The 21,045-nt window shown below is 38.1% G+C and overlaps 1 pseudogene; it reads right to left on the minus strand.

Moving 5' to 3' along the window:
* Positions 1 to 14,656, minus strand: part of LOC131418858 (olfactory receptor 2W3-like) — a 98,644-nt pseudogene extending 83,988 nt beyond the window's left edge.
* Positions 14,657 to 21,045: the final 6,389 nt, after the last annotated feature.

Here is a 21,045-nt window from a genome sequence, read left to right on the forward strand (position 1 = left end):
AACATACAATGAAGAAACGAAAGTCTCTTATAAAAGGTGTTGGAAAACTGGACAGCCACATGCAAAAGAGTGAAAGTGGCCCATTATCATACACCATACACAAAAATTAACTCAAACTGGATTAAAGACTTGAATGTAGGACCTGAAATCATGAAACTTCTAGAAGAAAACATAGGTAGTACGCTCTTTGACATTGGTCTTAGCAGCATATTCTCAAGTACCAACCAGGCAAGGGAAAAAATAGAAAAAATAAACAAATGGGACTACACCAAACTAAAAAGCTTCTGCACAGCAAAGGAAACCATCAACAGAATGAAAAGGCAACCTAAAAATTGGGAGAGGATATTTTCAAACCATATGTCTGATAAGGGGTTAATATCAAAAATATATAAAGAACTCATACATCTCAGCAACAACGAAAAACTAGCAACCCAATTAAAAAATGGGCAAAAGATCTGAACAGACATTTCTCCAAAAAGATATAGAGATAGCCAACAGGCACATGACAGGATGTTCAACATCATTAACTATCAGGGAAACGCAAATCAAAACTACAATGAGATATCACCTTGCACCGGTCAGAATGGCTATAATCAAGACAGGAAATAACAAGTGTTGGAGAGGATGTGGAGAGAAGGGAACTCTCATTCACTGCTGGTGGGAGTGCAAACTGGTGCAGCCACTGTGGAAAACAGTACGGAGATTCCTCAGTAAGTTAAGAATAGAACTACCATATGATCCAGCTATGCCACTGCCGGGTGTTTATCCAAAGAACATGAAAATATGCATGCATAAAGATGCACCCCTGTGTTCATTGCAGCATTATTCACAATAGCCAAGACTTGGGAGCAACCTAAGTGCCCATCAATGGACGAATGGATAAAGAAGATGTGGTATATAGACACAATGGAATACTACTCAGCCAAAAGAAACAAAGAAATCCAGCCATTTGTGTCAACGTGGATGGACCTTGAGGATATTATGCTAAATGAAGTAAGTCAGAGGGGGAAAGTCAAATATTGTATGATCTCACTCATAAGTAGAAGATAAAAACAATAACAATCAATCACATAGAGACAGAGATTGGATTGGTGGTTACCAGAGGGACGGGGGGAGGGAGGAGGGCGAAAGGGGTGATTAGGCACATGTGTGTGGTGATAGATTGTAATTAGTCTTTTGGTGATGAACATGATATAATCTACACAGAAATCAAAATACAATGATGTACACCTGAAATTTACATAATGTTATAAACCAATGTCACCACAATAAAAAAATAAATAAAATTAAAATAAGTAATATTTGGCAAAATTCTAAATCCATTAGAGTGTATCTCCAAAAGTGAGGAACTCTTTATAAATATACTATAAAATATGACCTTATCAAAAATATTAAGTGACAAAAAAAAAGTGGTTTCCAACTTGGCACTCTGGCATAAGTTGTGGAAACTCATCTTTATAACACATACTTGTCTCACTTGGTTCTTCAGGCCTGCTTTATAGATCATCTAGAGGGATTTTTGGATGATATATGTTGTGCAGTTAACTCATCAAAACATATAATGTTGGAATTGAAATAATCTTATAGAAGTCTAGGAAAAGACATATAAATTTGGAAGCATCAATCAAGACCAGATCTGATCCTATAGTTCCAGATGCTATCAAAGGTCCCTGATGGAGATGACAACCAGGCTAGAGATGCCTCTCTCTCCCATTTGCCCTTACTCCTTTCCTATACCACTCTGTCACCCAGCAGCAATCTCCTCAGTGCCCCTCTCACCTCTTCTTTTTGAGAGTGGAGATCAGGGGTTCAGGAGCAGGCTGACAATGATGTAGAAGACGGGGAGGAACTTGCCATGGTCCTAGAAAGAGCTGTTTCCAGGTTGCATGTACATGTAGATGATGTTTTCATAGAAAAGTGAGACTACTGTGAGATGGGAGCCACAGGTGTTGAAGGCCTTTTGCCTCCCTGACACTGACTGAATTTGTAACACATCCGTCATAATGTAGCCATAGCAGACCAGGATAAACATCAGGGGTGAGAGCACAATGTCCACTGCCAGGACAAAGACAGTGCCCTCGATGGCAGTTGTGTCAACACAGACCATCTGGATCAGGGCAGGCATCTCACACAAGAAGTGGCCCACACAGCAGCGCCCACAGCGGAGTAAATGCAGGGATGTGGCCAAAAGAGTTGGCCACCCACAGCCGCAGAGCACTGACACCAAGCCCATACAGAGGCGCAGTTTCATGATCACCATGTAGTGCAGGGGCTTGCAGACTGCAACAAATATGTCATACGCCATGATCGCCAAGAACAGGCTCTCCAAGCCACTCAGACCTAGGAATAGGAAAAGCTGGATGGCATAGCCCTTGTAGCTGATGGTCTTGTTGCACCCTCTCAGGTTATAGAGCATCTGGGGAATGGAGCTAGTGGTGAAACTGAGGTCCAGGAAGAAGAGGTGGGTGAGGAAGAAGTACATGGGAGTGTGGAGGAGGGAGTCCAGCTGGGATATTAGGATGATGGTGATGTTGCCCACAAAGGTTAGGAGATATGCAATCAAGATGACCACAAAGAAGATCCTCTCCAGATGGGAGCAGTCAGAACACCCTCAAAGGATGAAATTTCCCTGGGTGCTGTCATTCGTTACATTTATCTCTACTGTACCTGAAGAGGAATATTGATACTAATAATGGTAACAGCCGATATAAGGAACACTTACTATGAGCCAGGTGTTCGTCTATGCTTTTTACATTTATTTACTCATTTAACCCCAACAATGGTGATATGGAGTTGGCACTCTTACTATCCCTGACTTACAGAAAAGAATACTGAGGCAGATGTATATTAAGCAAATTATCACATTCTAGAAAAGGCAGAGCTGATTCTGAACCCAGGCTATAAGGGTTAGAGTCTTTATCTTTCACTGCTAGTACTGCTTCTAATTCCAATGACAGGAAAGATGAATCTTGCCATGGCCTAACCATTTATTCTTCTTGAGACACAAGTTCTAAATTCCTGCTAAAACCTCAAAGGCCCAAAATGGAGCCACAGAATAATCAATTAATAGTATTTAGGAAATATCCATTATATGCAAAATACTTTATCTACTCTTTATCTCAAAGACAGATCTCATTCATTTGATCATTATTCTTAAAGTAATTTTAAAGTACCTAAGTAGATAAATAATATACGAGACAATAGAATATTTCTAAAGCAACATACACATGAAGTTAATCTCTCTCTCTCTCTATTGGGTATTGAAGAAATAGAGTATTTTTTTTCTTCCAAAGTACTATATACTTCTCAAGGAAAAAAAAATCATAAAATTTTGTAACATAATACAACTTTAAGGCAGTAATTCACATATACGTGCAGAAACCTCTATCAAATTGCAATTCCAAGAATGCATCACATTCAAAGCTAAGTATGTTTGAGGATATAAACTACACGTCTTACAGACTGATATAGAGGAATAGGTTTAAAACATCTTAGGCTACAGCCCCAATCTCCCTTGTTACAATCCCTTAGCCAACAAGGTACAATTATGAGATCTTGGAAAGCTCATGTACATTTTCATAGTTTTCTCATCTAAAAATAGTTTCTCATACCTTGTTTATTTTACAGATATGTTTTGAGATTTTTTTAATATAAAAGACAATTGGTAAATATGAAAGTTTATATGTATGTTACGCAAAGCTTACGTGTCATACAAACAGGGAATAGGAAAATAAGCCCACGAGACTAGGCAGGGAAATTTAAAGAAAAAAAAAATGTCTAATGAGGAGAAACTATCCTTAACATATATCCAAATGTACTTTAAAATATAATAATTAAAACATGATCATTGACAAGGCATTTGGAGTGGGGAGAGCATGGATCCCTAATTCACTCCTTTCACCCAAAGTAATTACAAATCGAATATTTAAACATTAAAAAATACAACTAGTGTAAGAAAGCATGACGTTGTTCTCTCTCTCTCCTTTTCTTTTCCTGATCATCTTGGATTTAGGTAGATCTCACTAGGCAAGTTGCAATTCTCAAAAGCTATGAAGCAAAATACAAATAATTTTGATTGCATATGTTTAAAAAATCTATAAGAAATACTACTAAAAAAGTCTAAAGAATAATGTAAATACTAGAGAAATTCAACATGACAATTGAAAGTCTGTCTTGTTTAATAATTTTTTCAAGAAATTGTTGAGAAAACATGTAACAAAATAAAAATAGGTAATGACTTGAAAAAGCAATCACAGGTAAGCAAATGATTTACAAAAACATGACTTAAAAACATTAAATTGGGGCAGGCCCCGTGGCATAGCGGTTAAGTGTGCGTGCTCTGCTGCTGGCGGCCCGAGTTCGGATCCCGGGTGTGCACTGACGCACTGCTTGTCAGGCCATGCTGTGGCGGCATCCCACATAAAGTGGAGGAAGATGGGCATGGATGTTAGCTCAGGGCTGATCTTCCTCACAGAAAAAAAAAAAAACATTAAATTATTCCCACAGATGATTAAGGATATAAATTTAGAATATAAATATAAAGATATTTGCTTTTTAGATAGGTAAGTATTTAAAAATTTGGTGTATACAGAGCTGGGAAAGTGTGCAGAAATGAGCCCATTAACTCTTGATAGGAATTTAAATTGGAATAGTATCTTTGGAAGAATCTTAAAAAAGGTCATTCATTAAAAATACACATATATCTTGACATTGTACATGTTATTTTAACAAAAGAAACATCTATCTTCCATAAAATTTAAAATTACATGGATTTTTTGATCCATTAATTCTGCATCTAGGAATCTGTCTTGCATTTATTAACCCATAACATGTAATATACATCCTCAAGAATCTTCATTAAAGCATTGATTGAAATGTAGAATATTCAGAAACAAGGTATATGTTTAGAGTTATTGAAATGATAATAAATAACAACAACTTTATGAACTGGAAACAAACTACTACTAAATGGCAATAAGTATACATTTGGGTTCACCTGGAATTTTTTCCAAAAATCATATTAATTTCAAACAAGTGGAAAGCAAAATACAATGTATAGTGAGATTACATGTAGTGTGATCCCATTTTTTGGTTACAAACTCTCTCTATATATGTATATTTATATTAAAATAGACACTATCTGGAAGTATACACTGAATTGTTAAAAAGATTCACTTCTAGAGAGGGAGATGGAGTTTAAGGAAGATTTTCATTTTTACACGATCCCTTCTTTATTAAATAATAATTAATAATCTGAATTATTATGAAATTTAAAAAAATACATATATGTATATAGTATTTTATAATATTTAGGAAATTTCCCTATGAATAATTTTCTTTTTTTCTGAAGCTAATATATCCTTTAACTTTGTCACTCTTCCTTCACAGAGATAATTGCCACATCCCCATTAATAAATTTTTTTTTAAAACTAACAAACTAAAAAAAGGAATAAAAGTAGGAAGAAAGGAACGAAGTTAGAAGGAAAAAAGGCTGAAACAAATTTTCAATCACCATAATAAAGTCAGTGTTTTACAACAAACTGTTGCACAATTTCATGGTCCTAAAATTGTGAACCCCGTGAAATAAGAGAAAAGTGTGAATGAGGAGCTGAAAATAAGCCGAATGCAGTAAAAGGACATGAGTTTGGTTTTCAAGATAACTTGAGTTTCCACTTCCTTCTGAATTGGTTTTCTCAACTTTGATGTGGAGGTAAGAACGGAGTCTTCACAGGAAAATTGTGACAACTGAATGTTCTTGTTAATTCCTCGTATCATGCCAGCTCTTAACCAAGATGCTGCTTCTTTTCTCCTCTTTGAACAAGATAGGAGCACTTGTCTTGCCATTGGGGCTCTGATTGGGCCTGTACACACAAGCCCCACTACTAGTACATGCCTCTCTCCACGGAAGAAATGGGTTTCTCACATGGAATACACAGTACATTCACTTTCTGAATGGTTCTGGGAAGGGACAAATATTTTCTCCCCTTAAATTCAAATTTTGGAATTAATATAGTCAGTTTTTTTTGGTTTTTTTGTCTGTGTAGAGGTCCTTCTCAGCATACAGGTCCAGTATTAACAGCCTCCCCACCCTCACCATCTTCCCACCAGTAGTTTATGAATATCTCTTATTTAACTTAATCATCCATCTGTTCTTGCACATAGCAAATTTTACTGTATGTCATGTGAATTTTTCACCACTTTTCTGGTAAGGGGAGAGATGGGGCAATGTTCATCCTTTTATCTTTTATACATGGACACAGCATAAGAGCTCAAAGAATGAAGAATTAATTGCTTAATGTGGCAGTTCAAGTCTTCCTTACCATAAGGAAGCAATTCCTCTTCATTGCCCAAAGCTAGAAAAACCAAAAGGTAGTATCAAGCACTAAACTGGAGAGACCTGCGCTCTCCCCATACAAGTGTACGGTGACACATGGAAAGGTCAGGAAATGAATCCAATGACTGACAACTCAGTTTTTCAGGCATCATTTTGCATAGAATTGAAGATAGCAGAACCAGGCATCATTTTGCATGGAATTGAAGATAGCAGAGCAGCTCACCTGCATAAAGAGGACTATTGCTATGTAAAACATTTGTTCAATGTGTGTATTTGGGAGTGTGTGTGCTGACAGTGTACCACAAGGTAAAATATAATTCTCCCTGTAGGTACTGGTCAAACAGTGTGAACACTATTGCCCCCAAACGCACCTGCTGCCTCAGAAATGCCCACAGTCAAACAACAAGTCAAAGTGTACTTTTTTCAGTTCCTGGAGGGCAGTCCGTCATATAAAGATTTTAGTTTGTCTCCAAAGCATTTCTAATCTTGAAGATTAAAGAGTTTTAAATTCATAAAAAGTGTGGCCACAAAGACAGATGATAGGAAAAGGGATCGATGTTTTCAGAGCAGGGGGCAGGCCTAGATCGTCCCAGTCATAAGCTGATGTTTCCCCATCTCCCTCCATGAGGCTGAAAAATACCATTAAAAACGGTATTTTTTTCAAAACGAAACTCACATCTCAGATTTCATTTTCTTACGTCTGCCTAACAAACCTCAATCTTTCTTAACAAAGTCCAGTCTTAACGTAAAAAAAAAAAAAAAACACTTTTATTTTGTTTCTTCATACTTTATCTCCTTAGCACTTTTATATTTCATCCTAAAACATCATTTTGCATTGGTAAATTTATTGCTTTGTTATAATTAAATAACATGAGTTGTGATGTATGTGTTTGTGTGTAGATTTGTTTCTTTGTGTGTCTGTCATCATCCATAAACTTTTCAAGATCAAGGAGGAATTTCCTTATTTGCTGTTTTTCTATTCCTTTGAGGAAGTCCATATGGCTTTTTATATTTAAAAAGCCAACAGAAAAGTACAGACTTCTGAGTTGAACTCCTAAATCCAGAAATCTACTAATCATTTTTACTCGTATGCTGCCAGGGACAATGAACAGACAGAAGTCAGAAGATGCAGAACTAGCTGGAAGACCTTGGTGGGAACATGCAATGTTTTCTCCCCTCCTGGGTCACACAGGTGCTCCAGCCAGGTACAATTTCAGATGTGGGAGGAAATGAAAGCACCTCTCCTGGGCTTGGCTCATCCCTCTATAAGTGCAATAGATCATAATATTTGTACAGTGGTGTCTATAGCAATGACAGTATGATGCAGCTCTCCCGAGGAAAGACTGGAGAGAGACCCTGATGGTGATATGGGTTCATCAACAGCCCCAAGCTCTGGGGAAACCTCTAAACCCACGAGGACCATTAATATATACACTGAGGTGTGCTGTAGGCATGCATCACATCACACTCTCCACACTCCTGTAGGGTCCAGACAGAAACTGAAGACCATGAGAATTTGTCCCTTGATATAAAAAGGATTTACTACCTCATGTTAAGAAAAATTGGGGGAGGTGACGTCAGCATCATGGCGGAGTGAGCTTTCCCGTGAATTCTTCCCCCACAAAATACAACAAAAGTAACAGCCACAGACAAACAACGGAATCCCAGACAGTCAAAAGCTGGAGCGGAGGGATCCACACTGCCGCACATCTGAGAGCGGAACGTGCTGGGCCCCCGGAGGAAGTGGGGGGAGGTAAGGAGAACTCCGCTCCCTCCCCATCAGATCAGCGATCCGGTCCGCGCGGCTCCCAGAGAGGGGGGAGGGGCGGCCCTCGGCGGGAAACTGCAGCTCTTCGGGCGCTCTCAACCAGTGGGAAACTCCCGCACAGAGGGCTCAGAGGAGCCACAGGGCTACCATCAACATCTGAGCAACCCAGAGAGCGGATAAAGAGGGGCAAACGAGAAGCCTCCCACGTCAGGGACCCAGAGGGCAAAAGAGAGAGCTCCCCCCTCCCCACAACCCGGAGTCTGCAGCTCGACCAGATCTAGCGGTCCGAGGCAGACCTGAATAAATTGGACTGGACCCGTGGATCGCAGTGGGGAAAAGAAACAAAACAAAACAAAACAAAACTGCGGATCGCAGCAGAAAAACTGGGGCAGAGCGCAGGGGGCTTAGACTACACAGCCCTTCACCACCACACAGTGGCGGCAGGTGGAAAGTGCAACCAGAGACTTCCAGGATGAGGAAAACCAAAACCAACACAGGAACCACAATGCAAAAATATATGAAATCACCAGACCAGAAACAAAATGACAAGCAACCAGAAATCAACCCCGAAGACACAGAAATCCATAAACTAAACGACAGAGATTTCAAAATAGCTATCATAAAAACACTCAACGAAATACGAGACAACACAGACAAACAATTCAATGAGATTAGGAGTTTCTTCACAAAAGAGATTGAAATCATAAAGAAAAACCTATCAGGGCTGATGGAGATGAAGAACACAATGGAGGAGATAAAGGAGAATCTGGAATCTTTAAAGAACAGAGCTGACAATATGGAGGAAAGAATTAGTACTTTAGAGGATAGGAATACAGATATACTCCAGATGGAAGAAGAGAGAGAACTAAGACTAAAAAGAAATGAAGAAAGACTCCGAGAAATATCGGACTCTATTAGAAAATGTAACATAAGAATTATAGGTATTCCTGAGGGAGAGGAGAGGGAAAGAGGAACAGAGAGCCTATTCAAGGAAATAATAGCTGAAAATTTCCCAAATCTGGGGAAGGAGCAGGAAATACCAGTAAGCGAAGCCAACAGGACTCCTATATATATTAACAGACAAAGGCCTTCACCACGACACCTAGTGGTAAGGCTAGCCAGGGTCAACGACAAAGAAACAATATTAAGGGCAGCTAGACAAAAACAAAAAATAACGTACAAAGGAACTCCCATCAGGCTCTCAGCGGATTTCTCAACAGAAACTTTTCAGGCTAGAAGAGACTGGAATGATATATTCAAAATACTAAAAGACAAAAACTTTCAGCCAAGAATACTCTATCCAGCAAAAATATCCTTCAAATATGATGGAGAAATAGTAACTCTCCCAGATAAACAAAAGCTAAGGGAGTTCATGGCCACGAGACCGCCACTACAAGAAATACTCAAGAAGGCCCTCAGGCCTGAAAACAAGAAGAGAAAGGGAACACAAAGCTTGGAGTAAGGAGAAAAGTAGGCAGACAAAATCAGAGAAATAGTAGATCTTTACCGGAATAGGTTAGCAACCACTTAAATACTAAACTCAAAGATCAAAGGAAGAAATTCACCAAAAATAAATTTAACCTCATCACTGTAAACACACAGCCACAACACAAGATAGAATAAGGTATAACAAGAGCAACTTAGAAGGGGAAGAGGAAAGTGACTGAATTGACTTAGTATAAGGAAATAGGAGGCTATCAGATAATGGACTATCTCATACAGAAGATTTTTTGCCCAAACCTCAAGGTAACCACTAAACAAATAATCAAATTAAAACCACATATGATAAACAAAGAGAAAACTAGAAGAATCATAAGACAGAACAACCAAACTGAATTGGCAGTCCAAAACAAATGGGACAAGAAACAAAGGAAATGCAAAAGAACCAGAAAATAAGTGACAAAGCAGCAACATTCAACCCTCATATTTCAATAATTACCCTAAATGTAAATGGATTGAACTCTCCAATCAAAAGATACAGAGTGGCAGAATGGATTAAAAAGCAAGACCCAACAATATGCTGCCTTCAGGAAACACATCTTAGCACTAAAGACAAGCACAGGCTCAGAGTGAAAGGATGGAAGACAATACTCCAAGCTAATGGCAAACAAAAGAAAGCAGGTGTTGCCATACTCATATCAGACAAAGTAGACTTCAAGATAAAACAGGTTAAGAAAGACAAAGAAGGGAAATATATAATGATAAAAGGGACACTCCATCAAGAAGACATATCACTTATAAATATATATGCACCCAACATAGGAGCACCAATGTACATAAAACAACTATTAACAAACCTAAAAGGAGAAATCAACAACAACACAATAATAGTAGGGGATCTTAACACCCCACTTACAGCAATGGATAGATCATCCAGACAAAAAGTTAATAAAGAAATATTAGACTTAAATGAAAAACTGGACGAGATGGACCTAGTAGACATATACAGAGCACTCCACCCAAAAACAGCTGACTACACATTCTTCTCAAGCGCGCATGGAACATTCTCTAGGATAGACCATATGTTGGGAAACAAAGCAAGCCTCAATAAATTTAAGAGGATTGAAATCATAACAAGCATCTTTTCAGACCATAAGGCTATGAAACTGGAAATGAACCAGGAAAAAAAAACTGGGAAAGTGACAAAAATGTGGAGATTAAACAACATGCTACTGAACAACCAATGGATCATTGATGAAATTAAAGGAGAAATCAAAAACTATCTGGAAACAAACGAAAATGATAACATGCCATATCAAACCATATGGGATGCAGCAAAAGCGGTCCTGAGAGGGAAACTCATAGCGATACAAGCCCACCTTAACAAACAAGAAAAAGCCCTAATAGGCAACCTTAAATTACACCTAACAGAACTAGAAAAAGAAGAACAAACAAAGCCCAAAGCCAGCAGAAGGAGAGAAATAATAAAAATCAGAGCAGAAATAAATGATATTGAGACCAAAAAAACAGTAGAAAGGATTAATGAAACAAAGAGTTGGTTCTTCGAGAAGATAAACAAAATAGACAAACCCTTAGCCAGGCTAACTAAGAAAAAAAGAGAAAAGGCTCAAGTAAATAAAATTAGAAATGAAAGAGGAGAAATTACAACGGATACCATGGAAATACAGAGGATTATAAGAGAATACTATGAGAAATTATATGCCAACAAATCGGACAATCTAGAAGAAATGGATAAATTCTTAGACTTATACAACCTCCCAAAATTGAACCAAGAAGAAATGGAGAATCTGAATAGACCAATCACAAGTAAAGAGATTGAAATAGTAATCAAAAACCTCCCAAAAAATAAAAGTCCAGGACCAGATGGCTTCTCCAGTGAATTTTACCAAACATTCAAAGAAGATTTAATACCCATCCTCCTCAAACTATTCCAAAAAATAGAGGAAGATGGAACACTTCCTGAATCATTCTACGAGGCCAACATCACCCTGATACCGAAACCAGACAAAGACAATACAAAGAAAGAAAATTACAGGCCAATATCGCTGATGAACATTGATGCAAAAATCCTCAACAAAATATTGGCAAACCGAATACAACAATATATTAAAAAGATCATACACCATGATCAAGTGGGATTTATACCAGAGACGCAGGGATGGTTCAACATCCGCAAATCAATCAACGTGATACATCACATCAACAAAACAAAGAATAAAAACCACATGATCATCTCAATAGACGCAGAGAAGGCATTTGACAAGATACAACATCCATTTATGATAAAAACTCTCAATAAATTGGGAATAGAAGGAAAGTACCTCAACATAATAAAGGCCATATATGACAAACCCACAGCTAACATCATACTCAACGGGGAAAGACTGAAAGCCATTCCTCTGAGAACAGGAACGAGGCAGGGCTGCCCACTCTCACCACTCCTGTTCAACATAGTACTGGAGGTTTTGGCCAGAGCAATTAGGCAAGAAAAAGGAATAAAAGGAATCCAAATAGGTAACGAAGAAGTGAAACTCTCACTATTTGCAGATGACATGATTGTATATATAGAAAACCCTAAAGAATCTGTTGGAAAACTGTTAGAAACAATCAACAACTACAGCAAAGTTGCAGGGTACAAAATCAATCTACAAAAATCAGTTGCATTTCTATATGCTAATAATGAACTAACAGAAAGAGAGCTCAAAAAGATAATACCATTTACAATTGCATCAAAAAGAATAAAATACCTAGGAATAAATCTTACCAAGGAGGTGAAGGACCTATACAATGAGAACTACAAGACATTATTGAGGGAAATCAACGATGACATAAAGAAATGGAAAGATATCCCATGCACGTGGATTGGAAGAATAAACATAGTTAAAATGTCTATATTACCTAAAGCAATCTACAGATTCAATGCAATCCCAATCAGAATCCCAATGACATTCTTCACAGAAATAGAAAAAAGAATACTAAAATTTATATGGGGCAACAAAAGACCCCGTATAGCTAAAGAAATCCTAAAGAAAAAGAACAAAGCAGGAGGCATCACAATTCCTGACTTCAAAACATACTACAAAGCAATAGTAATCAAAACAGCATGGTACTGGTACAAAAACAGACACACAGATCAATGGAACAGAATTGAAAGCCCAGAAATAAAACCACACATATACGGACAGCTAATTTTCGACAAAGGTGCTAAGGACATGCAATGGAGAAAGGAAAGTCTCTTCAATAAATGGTGTTGGGAAAACTGGACATCCACATGCAAAAGAATGAAAGTGGACCATGTGCTATCGCCATACACAAAAATTAACTCAAAATGGATCAAAGACCTGAAGGTGAGACCTGAAACTATAAAACTCATAGAAGAAAATATAGGCAACACACTATTTGACATTGGGTTTAAAGGAATCTTTTCAGATGACATGCCTACCCAGACTAGGGAAACTAAAGAAAAAATAAACAAGTGGGACTTTATCAGACTAAAGAGCTTTTATAAGACAAATGAAATCAGAATCAAGATGAACAAACAACCAACCAGCTGGGAGAGAATATTTGCAAAACATACATCTGACAAGGGGTTGATCTCCATAATATATAAAGAACTCACACAATTGAACAACAAAAAAACAAACAACCCGATCAAAAAATGGGCAGAGGAAATGAACAGACACTTCTCCAAGGAAGATATACAGATGGCCAATAGGCACATGAAAAGATGCTCAACATCACTAATCATCAGGGAAATGCAAATCAAAACAACACTAAGATACCACCTCACGCCCGTTAGAATGGCTATAATCACCAAGACAAAAAACAACAAATGTTGGAGAGGATGTGGAGAAACAGGAACCCTCATACACAGCTGGTGGGAATGCAAATTGGTGCAGCCTCTATGGAAAACGGTATGGAGATTCCTCAAAGAATTAAAAATAGAGATGCCCTATGATCCAGCCATCCCACTACTGGGAATCTATCCAACGCACCTGAAATCAACAATCCAAAGAGGCTTATGCACCCCTATGTTCATTGCAGCATTATTCACCATAGCCAAGAAGTGGAAGCAACCTAAGTGTCCCTCGACTGACGATTGGATTAAGAAAATGTGGTATATATATACAATGGAATACTACTCAGCCATAAAAAAAGACAAAATCGTCCCATTTGCAACAACATGGATGGGCCTGGAGCGTATTATGTTAAGTGAAATAAGCCAGAAAGAGAAAGACAAACACTGTATGATCTCACTCATATGTGGAATATAAACAAACACATGGACAGAGAAAACTGGACTGTGGTTACCCGGGAAGTGGGGGTGGGGGGTGGGGGATGGGCACAAGGGGTGAAGGGAGTCATATATGGGGTGAAGGACAAACAAAAATGTACAACCCAAAATCTCACAATGTTAGAAACCATTAAAATATCAATAAAAATGTAAAAAAAAAAAAAAAAAAAAAAAAAAAGAGTTCAAACGAAGTATGCCTTCATTGTTGCAAGGGTTCTTAGCAAGTTTATCTTTGCCCTTGATGTCAGTTTACAGATTGCTTTCACTCTGTTAGTTTATCAGGGCGTATCACCCAGGACACACGCTCTCATTAATCTGAAGGTGCCTTTCATGTCTTCATTTGACCTTTTTCTCAGGTCTGTTAGCCTTTGTTCCTCAGTCTCTGGGGCTGTGGAATGAGACCGTTATCGGCCCGAGCTCCCGTGAGGAGATAGCAGGCTGCTCAGTTAGCACAGGGGTTAAAATGTAACCCGCCCAGAGCACTTTCCAGGTGAGACCTAAGTCAGTGGTCAGCGAGCTGTATTTTCTTCACTGGCTTGTGCTTGCGGAAATTGAGATGTTTATTCAGTTTTGGAAAAAAAAAAAGAGACTTCATTGGATATTTCCTCGTCAGACTCGTAAGATGCTCGAGAAAAACAGTAACAGAGAAGGTAGTAATTCCTGGATAGTTTACCAGCCTGCCCTGAGGCAGCACGAGGACTCCCCAGAGACCCAGGCAAGCGTACTTTCTGCTCCGAGGTCCAGATTCACTGCGGAAAAACAGAGAAACCAAATCATCCTTTCCATCTTGAAAATTCATTACTCTCAAAGTTAATTAAGACAAAAAATTTTTTCACAGTATTTCGGAGAGACATGTAGAAAACACTAAAATTTTTTAAGAAAAAAATAATGAGTACAGGTAAAAACTGGTGAAATCTGAGCAACGTCTGTGGGCTAGCTCATTACTGCACCAATGGCAACTTCCTGGTATTGATAATGAACTACAGTTATGTCAGATGTTCCCTTTGGGGGAGGCTGGGTGGCTGGGTGATGGGTACACTGGACTTCTCGGTACTATTTTTGTAACTTCTTGTGTGTTTATAATTATTTCAAAATAAAAAGTAAAAATACATATGTCTATATACGTATAAAAAAAAAAAAAAAAAAAAAAAAAAAGAAAAATTGGGGACGCAATCCATTGTCTAAAAACATAAATACTGATGGCCATGTGCTCCCTTCCCCTGTCCCCAAGAATTATTTTGTCTAAGAAACAATTGAGGCATAATCAGTCCCATCCTACCTAGAAAGCATTGTGCTTTGTTTTTGTCCTAGATTTACTGAAAATAGGGCAAAAAGTATTTTGACACATTCTTTTTGCTAAGAATTCTATGTCTGAAAAAGAAACTCATTTTCCTAGATAGTGGAAGAATTTCATATGTGCATCAATTAATACAAAGTTTATTATTAACCTAAGGAGCTAATAGGGTAAACTATTTTGTTTCATTTATTTTTATTTTTGGATTTGGAAGGAAGATATCAGCATACATAGATTTATATTTAGTTTCAAAAACTAACTAGAGGGAAATTGAGCAAGCATCATGAACCCCTGATTTATCAGACTGTGTATATATAACCACATTTCTAACGCTCTGCAGAGGCAAAAATGACACCACAAGGCGGAAAATTTTAAAAATAATAATAAAGTAAATAAATGAATAGCAATCAAGTCCCTGCAATCAGCCAAACAATATCAGAGAAAAATAAAACTATTTAGAGTCAATTGACTAAGGAATTTGTCAAAATGATTATTTGGGTATTTTTGAATAGTTATAGTTACAGAATCAGGGAGTAAAGACAATATTCCATATAGGTGAATGTGTAGAACTTGTAGATTTGTAGAATATATATTCTACTCATATGCAAACCACCTCCATCCTTCCCTCTTCCCTGTATAATGAAAAAGCAGATCCACAGAGGGCCCCAGAAGCACACAAAAAATGTGCATGGAGGGGTCGGTGCTTGGAGAGCAGATGAGTTCAATAAATCCCAGTGTTCCCAATTTCTCTGCCCTTTGGGACATTGAGAGCTGAAATCACCACTCTAAATTTGCTTAGTTCCTTCTGCTTGCTGATGAAGCTATTTTACTTCCTGCCCTCTAACAGCCTCATATATCACCCTCTTCCCAGTTTCCTTCATTCAGGGCCTTCCCAACATGCTAGAATAATTAGCTTATTTAGTTAATTCACTTGACAAAGGAGTCACCTGATGGGGGTGTGTGTGTATGAGAGAAATGATTAAATTAGTCATTTGAATAAATCATCCAGTATTCTGCTAAACTGTAGTCACAGCTCTGGAGAGTTATAGCTTCAGGAAAACTAGAATCTAGTGTTGGGGCCTGACTTTTTAATCATTCTTCATGATTTTAGTTACTATAATGATTTGGGCTAGAAAAAAGTCCAATCTATAATAACAGAAGGATGCATGGTAATAGGGATGTGATGGGTAAGAGAGCAGACCCAAGACCTAAGGGAAAAGAGGTGGCTCTACTGTGCCACTCAGATGAAGAGGAGGACATAAAGCACAAAAGAGTCAATTTAAAAAAAAAGGTTTCAGTCCATATAATTTTGCATAACATTCCTCAAATTCCTGGCGAGTATGACATTTTGAGAAATGGTGTATGGAATGAGTACAAGGCAATGCATGAATTAGAGGTGTTATTGTGATGTCATAGGGAATCACAGCTATAGGAGGCCCAATGAGACTACACCTGGGCACAGCGAGTCATCATGTCATTGGAATCCATCACCTCTACAAACTTAGCCTTCTATATTTTCTCTATACTTAAAAATTGATTTCACTCATTTGGCACTTGACATTCAACTTTATTGGTCATGATTGTCTAGTTATAAATAATAATAACAATACCACTATAATGTATTACATTTCACAAACACTTTCACATCCATCATTTAATTCTTCCCCCCAGAAAGTCAATCATTTATTCATTCAACAAATATGCGCTGAGTGATAACCACGTACAAACCAGTGTTCGAGGTGCTTGGGATATGTCAAACATATTGTTATCGATAGACAAAAATCCCTCCCCAGAGGGTGCTTACATCTACCAAGAAAAGGCAAAAGCAAAAAAACAAAATAAATAATAAATAACAATATAGCACATTAGATTTATTATTAATTAACACATTATATTTGATAAATACTATATTGGAAAAAAGAGCCTCCATTGACCTTGTGAAGGGGATTGGGAGGGTGGGTTCTGAGTGGAATCTGGGATATGTAGGGCTATATAGTCCTCACTGAGAAGCTGAATTTGAACAGGCTTAAAGGAGGAAAGGGAATGAGTAAAGAAGACATCTAGAGAAGGGGAATTGCAGACACAGGGCAGAGCTGAGAGAAAAGACAGATCGTGGGAAGTACCTGGCTGGGAGGCCAGGGTAGAGGAAGCAGGATGAAAAGACAAGTAAAAAACGGAGACAGAATCAGAGAAGGGATTGGTGTTCACATCCTCTAGGGTCTGAGGGTTCATTGTAAAGATTTTGGCTTCAACACTAGGTTGAATGAGAGGTCATTGCAATGGTATTACCATTGCTAAAAGGATCAGTCCAGCTGCTGCACTGAGAATGGACATGGGAGAGGCTGGAGTACAGACAAGATTATTATTAAGAAATTAATATAGTAATCCAAAGGGAGATGATGGAAGTTCCAACTGGGGTTATAGCAGCAGAGTAGTTAGGGCTGATTGAACTATGGGTAGACAGCAGGGACAAGAGTTTGCTGATGGACTGGATGCGGGCTGGTGAAACCAAGAAGCTCTTGACCTGAGCAACTGAAAGAATAGAGTTGCTATCCACTGAGATGGAGAAGCCCGTATGCATGAGTGTGTGTGTGTGTGTGTGTGTGTGTGTGTGTGTGTGTGTGTGTGTATGTTGGTTAGGGAAAAATTTAGGGTTAATTTTAGGTATGTTGAGTTTAAAATGTATATCTTGATGTCAAGTGGACAGTTGAATATAGAAGTCTGGCATTCAAGAGAAAGGATGGGAAAGAAAGTAAAGGGAAGGTTAGGAAATAGTTGTGGATTTACAGGATTTTTCTGGTAATGAGCCAGAATTCCAGAGTGAACAGTTGAAACCTCTTAGGAATTGGGAAGGGAAGGAGAAGGGGTCATAATAGGAGATGCACAAAGGTTTGTGAATCTTGGAATGCAAAGGATGAAGAAAGACTTAAGTTTGTTTTAATGACTGACATAAGTCATTATAAAATGCACAATGAGATGACTGAATTCAAAAGAGACAGTGGAGACCAGGATGTTAGCTTTTGAGGTCGGGAGGGGGCATTCTTGGGACTCCCTGTTCACTCCTTGAAGAGGGTAGAAAGCCTGGGCTGGTATGGTGGTCTCCTTCTACCCACTAGGCTTCCTTGTTCCAGTAAGTGGGTGGAGCTCTCAGAGGAGGCATGCTTTCAGACCAGTGATTCTGCCCCTCCTGATCCCCATGGGGAAGGGGCTCTGCTGCTCTGAGTGTATGTTCTCTGTCATGACTCCCATCACAGAGTGTTGGCTTTACAGTGGCACAAACACTCAGGTGTTACACTAAGTTTCCAGCCCCTGTTGAACCCCTAATGATGGGGAGGTATGGGCTGAGACCCAGAGCATGAACTTCTTCCCTACTCAGATCATGCATGGAAGAGGCCTAGGGTGTGAATGGTCTGTAGAATATCAACAAGAGGGATGTAAAGATAGGTATTATTACCTCTGCACATGAGAGATGGAGAGGGGAATTGTTTGCTTGTAATCAAACATAAATGTATCAAACATGAATGTATAGAAATCTTTGTTTAATACAAGGACTCATCAATAAGGTATGTAGAGCCATCTGGAACTAGAGTTTGATGAGATTGCCCCATTTCTAAAATTATTATACTCCATAATGCTCTTCCAAATGCCAAGTCTCAAAAGAAAAATGTTTAAAAATTTAAAAAGGAAGCTAAGCCAATAATATTATTGAAAAGTAAATGAAAGATTTCAGTCAAAGAAATCACCCTGGAAGAGAAAAACACCTTAAAATTTAAGGTAGAGTTAAAGAGGAGGATCAAAGTTTTGACAGATTATTAGCAGCATAATGTTAACTAAATTTGCAATTAATTAATAATTGTTTAGCATTTAAGTGTTTTAGCATCTGGTTAGCAGTTATTTATTAGACACAGATACACAGAAAGATGGCAGTGAAGTTAGCCTTCAATGACAAAAATTTTGTTGGGAATGTACAGAATACACTTTAAAAATAAGTCAAATATTATTATTGTTTCATCATCATCATTTTTATATTGTATCTAAGTAGCAAAGTTGAATTTAAACCAATAATATCAATCATTACCTTAAATATTTACTATCTTATTTACAATGTTTGTGAGGTCAATATTCTTGTTCCGCTTACAGGAACCATATTAATTAGCTGAGGTTGACAGAGAGAGAGGTTATTTGTTTGAAGTCTTACAACTAGTAAATGGCTAGGTCAAAGAACTAGTTGAATCAGAATTCTGAGAAATTTCTACTCTAAAAAATGTATCCAGGGCTGGCCCCATGGCTTAGCGGTTAAGTGCACATGCTCCGCTGCTGGCGGCCTGGGTTCGGACCCTGGGCGCGCACCAACACACAGCTTCTCCGGCCATGCTGAGGCCGCATCCCACATACAGCAACTAGAAGGATGTGCAGCTATGACATACAACTATCTACTGGGGCTTTGGGGGGAAAATAAATAAATAAATAAAGTTATTTAAAAAATGTATCCAAAGATAAAGGAAAAAGTTGCAATCCCAGAGGCGTATGGTGTAAAAATCAGTGATATTAGATTCAGAGGAATGAATTTCATGATCCTCAAAAATCGGTCCCAGACCAAAAAGGATTTAAAAAGTAATTGAATATAGTCATAGGAATTGTAAATATATAAAGGAATGATTCTGAATATAGTCACGCACCACTTGATGAGGATATGTTCTGAGAAATGTATTGTTAGGCAATTTTATCAGTATGCAAACATCATAGAGTGTACTTACCCAAACCTAGATGGTATAGCCTACTACACATCTAGGCTATATAGTACTAATCTTATGGGACCACCATTGTATATGCAGTCCACTGTTGACTGAAACATCATTATGTGGTGCATGACTGTATATTAATCTAGAAGAAAAAAGGAAGGTTAAACAATAAGAGGTATAAAGCAAAAAAATAAATAAATAAAAAAGTAAGGATCAAGAAAGAGAGAAAGGGAGAAACAGAGACAAAGCAAAAGACACAGAGGCAGAGAGAGAGAGAATGAGAGAAAAGGAAAATGAGGAGGAGAAACAGAATTATGGATTTGATGCTGGAACAATATTGGACTGTTCTGAGCCACTTCAAGAATTGCCATTTTGAATTCTTAATATATGGAATACTCGGAATGAAAGGATATTAAAAGGAAGGAGAAATTATAATTAATGTATAAAAATCTTTAATATAAGGTCTATTCATTTGGAGAAAGACTCATCAAGAAAGTGTGTGGAGGGGTTATCTGGCAAAGTGTGTGCCCTGCAGGGGAAAGTGCCAGTGCAAAGGCCCTGGGGAAGGTGCTTGTTTCAGATATAAAGTCTCAAAATGTAGCCAGTATGATGAGGGGAATGAGCAAGAGGGAGTATGAGAGATGGTGTCAGAGAATATTAATAAAAGAGGCAGCCTCCCTGCTACAGCTGAAATTTTAAGACACACGGAGGCCCTTGTTCACATATTGTTCCTTGCACCTGATTAATTTTGTTTTCAAGGAATCCTGTGAATAGAAATGGATCCCCTCCTTATTTCCATGTGTTGGTTAACATTCTAGCATCTGTCGTTTAAGGGTCACATTTTAGAATATATGAGTTCAGGTACCCCTGCTCTGAGAACTGCCCATTCCCCACAAAACACACACACACACACACACACACACACGGCACACACACACACGGCACACTTGGGCGTCCTGAGGCCATGTTACTATTAGGTTCTTCTCACCCTCAGCCACAAAAATTAGGAAAGAAATTATACAAATCAAGCCATCAACATCAAATTATCTTTACTCTAAAGAATAAATAGTATCCAAATTCCAGTTGGTAAGCTTCCCATGTACATGTGAACTTGGTGCTCCATTTTAATATGATCACTTTCTGTCCTGTATT

This window comes from Diceros bicornis, chromosome 20 (genome assembly GCF_020826845.1).
Source record: "Diceros bicornis minor isolate mBicDic1 chromosome 20, mDicBic1.mat.cur, whole genome shotgun sequence".
NCBI lineage: Eukaryota > Metazoa > Chordata > Mammalia > Perissodactyla > Rhinocerotidae > Diceros > Diceros bicornis.